At 29.0% G+C, this 11,281-nt stretch overlaps 1 protein-coding gene across 8 annotated transcripts in view; it reads left to right on the top strand.

Annotated features, from left to right (window-relative positions):
* Positions 1-11,281, top strand: part of LOC106678541 (thyrotroph embryonic factor) — a 680,455-nt gene that overhangs the window by 532,034 nt on the left and 137,140 nt on the right. The gene's annotated exons all lie outside the window — the stretch shown is intronic.

The raw sequence follows: 11,281 nt of genomic DNA, 5'->3' as shown, positions 1-11,281 counted from the left end.
TTATATAATTTATATCTACATATATTAAGGATGTACGTTTTGAAATTTCAGAACATTTTTTTTTTTTTTTTAATGAGATGTAATAAATTACTTATGGGTTTTATTAGTATTATTTGTTGTATTATATTATTTGTTCTCTTGAGTATTTCAAAACCTAGCAAAAATCTTGTTAATTTTTATTATTTTTTATTTTGGCCATAAAATCATTCAATTCAGGAGAAAATAATAAAAATAATACCTTGTGTTATTTAAAACATCATTAAATATAAATAAAAACATGCAGTTAATTTTGATGCCATCTTAATTTTCTACATTATGTTAAATGATTCTGAAATTGTACTTTTTTTTTTTTTAATCACTTAAATAGCGTTTCATTATCATCCATTTCATTAGAATATTTCTTGTTCGTTCTTTCTAGCCCTTCACATATATTTCTGATCTTGTTATATGTAAAATTTAAATTATATAAAAAAAAAATGTACCATACAAAAATTTAATTGAACGTTGTATATCTTTTTTTTCTCCAAATCTGTCCATACGCCATATAACTTGTATAAATAATTTATGTATTGCCTTGTTTGTCCAGCAATGACCACCTGTTCTTGCTTTGAATTATTTTACCTGGTAACAAGGTTCAACGACGAACTTGACGAAGGACGTCGGGTTTAGAGAAATTGCTGATTCTCTTTATTGCTATCAGCAATTTCAAGCGCTCAGTTCAAAATCTAATCCTTGTTTTAGATCAGGTATTTCCTTTGGATTGTAATGAATTAATTTTTTGAAAAATATTAAAAACTAAATAGCAATTTAAAAATAAACGCTTGAAATATTTATAATATTTTTACTTATATCACAGCTCATAATTTAAGAAACATAAAAATTTTCTGAAAGCAATGAACAGCATTTTACTAAACCAAATGATAGTAAACTTTCAAATCTTTATTTCAGTTTTATTTAATTAATTTTTTTTTGTTAGGGGGGGGGGTAATTGCATTAAAAGTGCAAAGTCCCTTTACTTCTAAACGTTAACATGAGGATTACTTTTCAAAGTCCGATTCGTCATTCACGTTCATCGTAATATTAACTTTCGGTACATCTTCTGGATTTTTTTAATTCATTGAGCAAATCTGTGATGTGTAATAAAAAATTAATAAGGTCATGATTAAAGTTTTAAATTTTCATAGTCAAAGTTCAAAAAAAAAAAAATTACAGCTGACAGTTCCATGGAGTTATATTTATAATGTTAAAGGATTTTAATAAGATAACTGAGGTGAAGAAGTATAAATGTAGCTACAAAAATGCCTAAAATATATGCATGTATAAAATAAAATTGTTTGACCCAGAGATTTAATAAACAATTTTATTTTTATATAACTTTATTTATTACAGTGTGGAGTAAAGAGGCCTAAGATTTATCCATTGGAAATAACAATTATATATATATTATTTTTTTATAATTTGTAATGAAAAGAAAATATAACATAACCTTTTGATAATATTTATTCATTGATAAGACTTCTTTACTCTAGTTATTAGTTCCATTTGTAACTTCCGGTTGAACTTATCTTTTTTTTTCTATATATATATTATTTTGTTTAAAAAAAAAAAATAAAATAAAGTTTATATATTCTGTTTTAAACACCCAAATTTGCTTATTTATTTTATGTCCCTATTGGTTTTTACAATGTTAAAAATAATTTTATTTTTAATTAGAAAAACATAAAAAAGGTTTAAATGATTTATGTTTTAATTATTTTTTCAAGCACTTATAAATTTTTGTTTAATATTTATGCTAATTCTGCTTATTGATTTGAATTAATTAACTTTTTTAATAATTTCCTCTCTCTTTTTTTTTTTTTTTTTTTAAGTGTCAATAAAATATTTATTATATTAAAAATAATAATAACGTTCTTTTTCAACTTATAAAAAATCATGTAATAAAATATTTGAACTACAAATATTACAATTTAAAAAAATATATTATTTGACAACGGTTATTTATTTATTTTTTTTAAATTCGGGGATATCAAAAAAATATATATCAATTTAGAATTCTCTATCTGACAATTATTTCATTCATATCATTTCAGAATTAAAAAAATCTTCAGATTATTCGTGATATTGTTGTTACAATTTAAAAATGAAAAAAGTAATTTAAACTGTGGAAAACTAACTCCTAAAATTGTTGTTATAGAAAAGTTGCCTGATCTGCACGGATCAACAAAGAATCGTTAGCAGTATTTCCTGCAAATTCTACAAAACGTTTTGAAAAGGAATCCGATTCTTCAAGTTAAACAATAGAAATTTCGACTGCTTTATAGGATATTATTTTTAGTTTTGTTTACTAGTAGCTTGCAACTGTTATACGAATGCAACACTGCTACGTGTCATGCATTTTTTTATTATCTTTAAATATTATTAATTCTAGATAGTTGAAAAGAAAACTATAAACTGTTAGTAATGTAAGTTACAAATAAGAAACAGAAATTCTGGTACCTTTCACTTTTTATTTATATAATAAGATAATTATTAGTATGAACTGTTAAATCCTGGAAATAAAATATATTTAGATAAATTTTCTGTCATATTAAACAGAACTTCACTCAACAAACTGTAGCTTTGTAGGTATCTTGTTGAGTTTTCAGATTTATTTTATGAATTATCGGTAGAGGACTTAACTTGCTTTATTTCTTTATTTATTCACTTTTCATAAATATTCCAAACTAACAGTATTTCATAAAGATACTAAAATAATATTCAATATTTGGTGATAACAAATATTTAAACATAACAATACTAAAAATTATTAATATTAAAATAATAGCAGGAACAGGTTCAATTATATTTTCTTAGTTATGATCTTTAATATTACTTAATATAAAAATATTGAATAACATTATTTAAATTTAAAATAAAATTGTAGAATTGTAGTGCAGAAGAAGGTGAGGCTGTTAGAAGATTCCAAAATTAAAATGAGAAACGAGAAAATAAAATTAACTTAAAATTTATTAATTTCTGAAAATTAGCTATCTTTAGGGATATATATATGAGGTGTGGTGTGTGGGTGGATCATAGGAGGCCTCAAGAACCCACAACGTTGACACACGTCTACAATGTTACAGAAAACAATTTTCTGCCCAGCCGGATTCGAACCCGTTTCGTTGGAGTTAGTAGCATTGTGCCTTACCACAGTGCCTTGCGCTTCCCCGAAAATAATAAAAGTAAAATTAAATATGAAAGATAATAAATAATATTTAAAAAGTGTTAATAATATAAATATAGAATTAATCAATTTTTAAAATAATTTTTTTTTATTTACCTTTATTTATTTATTTTATTAATATATTTTATTCCGATTTATATTTATATTTTTTTTTTCTAGAAGAAGCAGGTATAATTCTTGTTGATTTATCCTAGCAAAGTAGTGCTTTCTCTAGTTTCCACGGCTGCTTAAATTATCATTATTTCTAAGTGCGCTGAAACCTCTACTGCCTTGATCGTTTCAAATCGCTACTTGATGCGATGTCGTACTTTCTCCAGTTATATACACCCTGCCACTCCATAATTCCTACTTACATAAAACATTTCAAATTTGCACGGTCCGACTACTACATAACATAGGACACTATGAAGAATTATGATAGTGGAAGAATGGATGCCGGGCATACTTCCAAGTCATCAGAGTTGGATAGTCAGCTCTTTACATAGAAGGTTTTCCTCGTAATTTTCCCGGTTAAAAATAGCTAACCTTAAGATTCTGTTTCTTTCCTTAATTATATAATGTTATATTGGTACCAGTAGTCACTCTTATATATAAAAAGTTTTTTTTTTAATATCTTTATTGAAATTTACAACTGTATATTACATAATATATTCAGTAAATTTGATCTTAGTTAAAATGGAGTTTTACAGGCGTGTAGAGCAACTACTCATTCTCTGCACTCGGGTTTGAGTGGTTAGGGAGTTTATAATAGAAGGAGTGATATCTGGTTCGGGTTAGATCGGTTACCTAGGGAACATTAAGGTCTTTATGTATGATTTTATTTCTGACAAAGTAGCATTGAGGATTTAACGAAGGATTTTGGATTGTAAGGATTGAATACGAGAGGAATTCGAAAGTTTAGTGGAGCCTCAAAGCTCTACTCCGTATGTCCAGATTGCCCTTATTACAGTCATGTAGATCAGGCTTTTGTAATGTGTTGGAAGTTTAGACCGTTTGTCTAGTAAGTGCTGTAATAGTGGAAATTGACGTGCAGTTTCCTGTCTTTTCAGTCTTGTGTGAGGATTTCAGGTTAATCGTTTGTCCAACTGTAGTCCAAGGTAGCGTATCTGTTCGCCAGGGGTAAGAGTGACATTATTAAAAGAAACTGTAGGGCAGTCGGTAAGTTTACGACGAAGGGTAAAGGTAATTTGATGGGATTTGTTGGAATTTACCTTAATCCTCCAATTACGACACCATTTTTGAGGGATGTGATATGGGATACAATTAATGGGTTATTATTAACTGCGAGCACACATGTATCGTCGGCATACGGGGTGAGGATAGTGTTAGGATTAGTTGGAATGTCAGCTGTATAGACGGTGTAGAGGATGGGTCAAACTACCTTGAGGATCACCAGCGGACTGAGAATAGAGGGATGAATAGGAACCATTGTGGTTTACTTGGAATAATCTATCAATGAGAAAGGAACGGATGATGAGAAAATATGTAGGAGGTAGGAAGTTTCTAGAGCAGTCCCGGGTGCCAGACTCGATTAAAAGCCTTATATAAAAAGTAGTATAATTATTGTACAATGATAGTAATATAATAATTTTTATTTTGTCTACTTCAGTGCCCTCTACGAAAACGACCTTTTGAATGTTTATTAAAATGACTGGACCAATATCTTTATAATATTATAATAAACATCATTATATTATCATAATAAACTAGTGCCGTCCTCACAACTACTATTCTTCATGTTCATTCTTCCACACTTTACAACTTGGCAAGAACAATCATGGCAAAGATAATGGCCAGTAAAGAGCCACTCGTCGTGGGTACGCACCATTGTGGCGCATGGCATTCACGACTCCAAGGATCTGACAAAGAGTCAAATTATGTCCTTTTATCATTTGAAGAACATTGGCCGAGGGAACTGGAAATTAGTTTTATGGGATACATAAGAAGTAGACTTCCTCTTCGCCAAGGCTGAACGTATTAAAATCCATTCAGCAGTGTCCCCTCCAGTTTCTGTTAATGACAGCTTGCTTAGTCGCATCGCTAGCTCTGTAAACGGTTGTCTTCATCTTCTTGTTCATCAACTTCAGGTGGATAATTAATTTACCCGCCTTAGTAAATACAAGGAAAACTTTGACAAAATCAGCTTAAATACAATATACATATTAGAAAAAAAAAATCCAATCCGGAGTATATGTATCTCATTATTACGAAATTGTGATCAGTTTAGTGGTTGTTCAAAAATAAATGTGATATTAATTATTATCAATACATTTTTAATTAATCATTACTTAACTTTTAACTCCTTAAATTCCTTATAAATAAAATTTGCGATTTCGTGGATATTAATTTTTTTTAAAATATTTATTTATTGCTATTTGCAACTGTACATTATAATACATTTAGTAAATCTGATCTTGGATTGGAATTGGAGTGCTACAGGCGTGTAGAGAAACTACCCATAGGTAGCACTCTAAGGATAATAGAATTAATTTAAATCAAAGTATCCCACAAACAGTATAAATGCCCAACAAAACAATCAAATATAAAAATTAAGAACAGAACATAATAACTTTAAACAAAATGCTAGTGCAATAAAAAAAATGATCTCAGAATAAATGCAAATCCACAATTAAATAAAACAAAAATAAATTGTTGTTGGTAAGATATTATTAAAATTGATATAATTAAATCTTCAATAATCTTTTTAATGAAACCATTGGACGTACAAATGTTTGCCAGCGCTCAAATTAAAACTAGTTAAATTCACTACAACATAGTAAATAATGTTTATCTTTGTAGGAGTAGTAGTTTTTATGATATTTGACAAAATAAACTCACAAAATATTAATTTCTAGATATTTGTATAAAATGTTGCATTTTTGAAAAAATATATCTTTAGATCCATTAGACGCACAAACGTCTGCCAACACTCAAAATAAAGGAAATTTGACTTACTATAAAGTAGTTTATGACATTTATCTTCGTAGGGGTAGTACTTTCTATGATACTCACATATGAATATAAATTTGGCAAATGAAAATTTGTCCATACAACTATAAATCAATATATTATAGCGGATTTCATGTAAACTATTACTCGTACAAAAATAAAAATCATAAACTACTTTATAGCTCATTAAACAAGTTTTAATTTGAGTGCTAATAGACACCTGTATGTCAAATGATTTTTGGGATATAAATTTTTCAAAATAAATTCACTAACTACTGATCTTTCAGTACGTCCCATACTACAATTTTATGAAATGTTGCTCTTTAAAAAGCTATTATCTCGAAAACTATTTAACGTAAATAACTCTATTAGGGCTCATATTTTAGAAAATTTATTCTTCTTTAAATGAGGTTCTCTTAGGTTTTCTTGTGTGGTTCCTACTTTTTAAGATATAGAGCTCCAAATGAAAAATTAGTTTTTTTTATCGCTTTGAAACAGCCGCCATTTTTTATTCCCCTTACCTATACTTGGCAGATTCATCAATTCTGACTATTAATTATACATAGCTTTTATTAAAGTAATAAAAAATTGGAGTGAAATAACTGCCTTTTTCTCCTCTTGGGCTCTTGTACTACCCGTACTACACATGATCTGTATAGTTCGAGTAAGAAGTGGTTATTAAAACAGACCGTTTTTTTTTGTTTTTTTTACAATAGCATAACTTTTTACCTGTAATATACCATAACTTTAATAATGCTCCGTAAGATATCTCTTAAGAGGCGAGCGACTGAATAACTATATTTCTAATGATTTTAAATATTCAGATATTCTTTTGACTGAAGAGTTTTAATAGAAAAAAATTATTATCCCTTATAGAAACTCTCCTTAATGTTTTGAGCATCTAAAAGTTACGGAGCACAATTAATAATTCTGTAAGCGTTAACCGTTTAATTTTTTTGAGATTGTTGTTACTGATACTTATAGGTATCGTTTGATATTAACATTCCTGTTACTGCGAACATTATCGCTGTTTCTAGATAGCAAGCGCAATCTGTGGCAATTGACTCGTACCCTTATTGATGACTCAAGATGAGAGAAGAGTGGACTTTTTTCTCCGGACTCTGTTAAGCGTTTAGCGTTTCTTTTGCAACTCATTTGCTATGAGCTATTAAGGGACTGATTCATCTGGGTCACGACTGTCAGTGTAGCCTTTTGATTAAAATTGTCTGTTACAAAGAGCACGCTAATTTATCAGTCGTCAGTGTAAAGTGAGTTCAATGAGCATGTTTTCTTCTCGTTGGAATAATGTGAGCGGATACAATTTCGTTTAGGGTGGATTATTTATTTAGCTTTACGTTTCGTTCCTATTCGATTTTTTTTTTAAGTATGTAAGAGATACAGTTCAACTTAAGAAGCAGAAGTGGCGAGAAACCTGTACTGAATTAGTGTTAATGGCATACGATTTTATAATACTTTTATTTTGATAGTAATTTATAGCTATATAAAAATAAGTATTTAAAAACCAAATTTTTTTTAATTCTTCGACGTAAACCCATGACCTCTTCCCCTTCAATATCCTTTAATAATACCCCACTTATTCCTGTCGAACAGATCCGTTACTTAGGACTACATCTCGACAAACGACTGACATGGAATCCTCATACATGACTGAAAAGACAGGAAACTGCTCGTCGATTTCGACTATTACAACATTTACTAGACAAACGGTGTAAATTGCCAATCCATTACAAAAGACTGATCTACATGACTATTATAAGGTCTATCTGGAGATACGGAATTGAGCTTTGGGGCTCCACTAAACCATCAAATTCCTCCAGAATCCAATCCTTACAGTCCAAAATCCTTCGTAAAATCCTTAATGATCCTTACTTTGTCACAAATCAAGTCATCCATCAGGACCTCAATATTCCATATGTTGCCGATTTGGCCAGAACCAGATACCGTTCTTTCTATAATAAACTTCTCAACCACCCAAATCCACTTGTTTCTAACCTGGCTTCTCCTTCATTACCTAATAATCCTCCTAGGCGTCTGAAAAGAAGATGGCCTCGAGATCTTCTCCTCTAGAAATGTTATTGGAGTTCTATCAGTGGGTAGATTCTCCACATGTTTTTATCATGTCACTATGTCACCTACAGCAAATTTACTTGTTGTATATATGTGTATACAGTTGTAAATATCAATAAATAAATTATTAAAAAAAAAAAATTTTTTTACTTCATCTCGGACAAAGGATCTATTTTGTAAATGTTAATAGTACCTAACCAAACACAGGTTCTTTACGTACGTTTTGCCGAGGATAATTGCACGCTATACAAGAACCTAGTTTACTGCAGCGTGCAGGGTGCAGTCTTAATTTGGCTTTTTGGTTCAGCAATGGTTCTAATTGCTCTCTATGTCCAAGAGCCAAAGAGATGAAACAAATGTTATTTCTCTTAAATTTTTGGTTACATTAATGAAAACCATATGTATTTATGATTCGAAATTGATGACTCTGCAAACCATGCAACGGGAACACCAAAAATAGTGGCTGTACTTGTAGTTATGATAAATTCATTCATAATTTTTTTTCCTATAGAGATAATCCAGATAAATTCATTTTTGATTTCTTTCAAGAAAAAAAAATGGGCATATACTTCCCAATATATTTCTTTTGAGGAACTTTATTTTAAAACCTTTATTCACAAACATTTTTTATTAAAATGCAATGTCATCTTTGTTTATTTTAAGTGTATGTTAATTGTAAATATTTTTATTTACAGAACTTGAGACTGGCCTGAAGAGGCTGAAACATTGTTGGGAATCATTGAAATAGAGGCTCTTACGATGATAAACGTTATTAACTATATCATCTTATATTTAACTAGCTTTAATCTGATTGGAGAAGTTTTTCGGGGGGGGTGCGGTCTGCAAAGAACAACATAAATAAACAAAACCATATTTATTTATTTTATGCCGACGTTTCGACCTGAGTTTCAGATCTTCATCAGGGGAGCTTTAATTTGGTTGCTAATAGGCACCTATACGTCTAATAATTAGGCACTAATACGTGTAATTGAGCTATAGCTTTTTTATAAACCAAAAGTTTTTTCTGAACGAGAAATCAATATTTTATAAATTTATATTGGTAAATAAATAAAAATATCTGTACGTAGTTCGTAGAAGTAGTAGTTTTCACGATATTGGCTAAAATAAATTTTCAAAATATTGACTTTTCATTATTAAATTTACTTTTATAAATATATTGGCTTTTTTTTTGGACAAACTTTTAAAATATTTTCCTTCCTAGGTTTAGGTATTATTCCTTATTTTGACTTAAGGATAATTGTATTATTCATATAAAAATAATATAAATTTGTAGTTTATAACTGTAATAAGTAGGAGATATTCTATCACGTGATTTGTGAAGAGAAGAACTCAAATGATTGACTGGTTATTGTTGAGTTATTAAAAGAGGAATTAACCATCCATTCTTGTCACTGTGACTCATGCATCGTGGATCTATTATTGCGATTTATGGCTTTCTTAGGAGATTTATCGTCCATTTTGTTTCTACATCTTTTATCGCCTGATCCACTTTACTTAGAGTTAGATATTTTCTTCTGTGAGTGTCTTCTTGATTATTTTCCTATATTGCAAAGTGTATAATGCAGTGTGCAAGTGATTACATGCTGGCTGCAGTTGGCCTTCTGCTTGTCCTTATTATCCGTTCCTCAATTGCTGCATACAACTTTGCATTCTTAATCCGTTAGTAAACAAATCGCATGTAACTGAATTCTTATGTCGTTCCTGAACGATGATTATTTTAATTTTGAGTACGTACAATTATTTCAGTACTCAATGTGGATAAATTTCCTCATAAACTGTGATAAACCAGCCTACTCCATTTAAAAAAAATTAATAATTTTAATACTTATCCTGGAGGTAAAATAATGTCTTCTACAGTTAAATAACATGTAAATCAACTAAAAAAAATTCTTTTGTGTTCTTATAATTTTGTACTAAAATTGTTAAACTACTATTTATGTTCATCTGAACCATCTTCCTTCATTAATCAGCTACGGTCAACTTACAACCTCTAAATTAAAAAATTATCCAACCACTTAAATAATTAACTAAACAAATAAACTCAACTTCATTATTTCAGATAAAAATGCTTTGCTTTTTTTTCAAATTAAAAAACAAAATAAGAATGAATTAAAATGATTCATTTTTATTATTAGTTCTTTTTTGGAGTTTGAAAGTTCTATTTTGAATTTTCATGACTGTATGTTCCTTGGTTTATAAGAAACAGAATGGTATTGGGAATTACAAATAGAGACAATAGAGGATTACATAAAAAAAAGTTCATGAAGTTCCACTCCCAGTTGCCTACAGTTAATGGAGCAGTATAATTTGGGAAACCCAACCACAAACCGAAGACTGAAGGCAGCTGCAGGACTTCCTGTTATAAATTCCATATTTATCAGTTTTGTTATTGTCACTTAAAATTTGATTTCATCTTAATTTCTTTTTTTTTTCCTCTTCATCTTTTTCATAAATTCATTTTATGTTATTTGTTTCCATTCCAATTATTTATTTTGTTAAATCCATAAATGTCATTGTTTTTTGTTATTAACTTTACTTTTGTCTTTTATTAAGAATTATTATTTTAATCTATTTATTTTAGCCTAATTTTTTGGTTTATTTATAACAACTATATAAATTATATAGTTAGGAGTGTCTTTTGTATGGGACTATATCCCCCCATTATCAGTTGTAAAAAAAAAAAAAATGTACCTGTTACATTAACCATGTAAGGCCTACCAGGCCAATCTAGTATTAAATAAATAAATATAAAAGAAAAGAAAAATTGTCCTGATTCGAGAAACGATAAAGAAGTATTTAAACAAAATCAATATTTTTTTTTTTAAATACAAATAAATGGTACGATTTGTATTATATACACAAGTTTAATCTTATGATATAAATCTTGAGTGATATGAACTAGCCATAAAATTTTTTTATCAATATAATTTTTTTTTAATATCAAACACCGACCTTTCAGAGTCCTCCTTCAGGGTTCTTTGTAATTTTTAGTAATAAAAC

This window comes from Halyomorpha halys, unplaced genomic scaffold (genome assembly GCF_000696795.3).
Source record: "Halyomorpha halys isolate HHAL.00 unplaced genomic scaffold, Hhal_1.1 Scaffold146.1, whole genome shotgun sequence".
NCBI lineage: Eukaryota > Metazoa > Arthropoda > Insecta > Hemiptera > Pentatomidae > Halyomorpha > Halyomorpha halys.
Note: the sequence above shows the minus strand (reverse complement) of the source record. Positions and strands in the feature narration are given on the sequence as shown.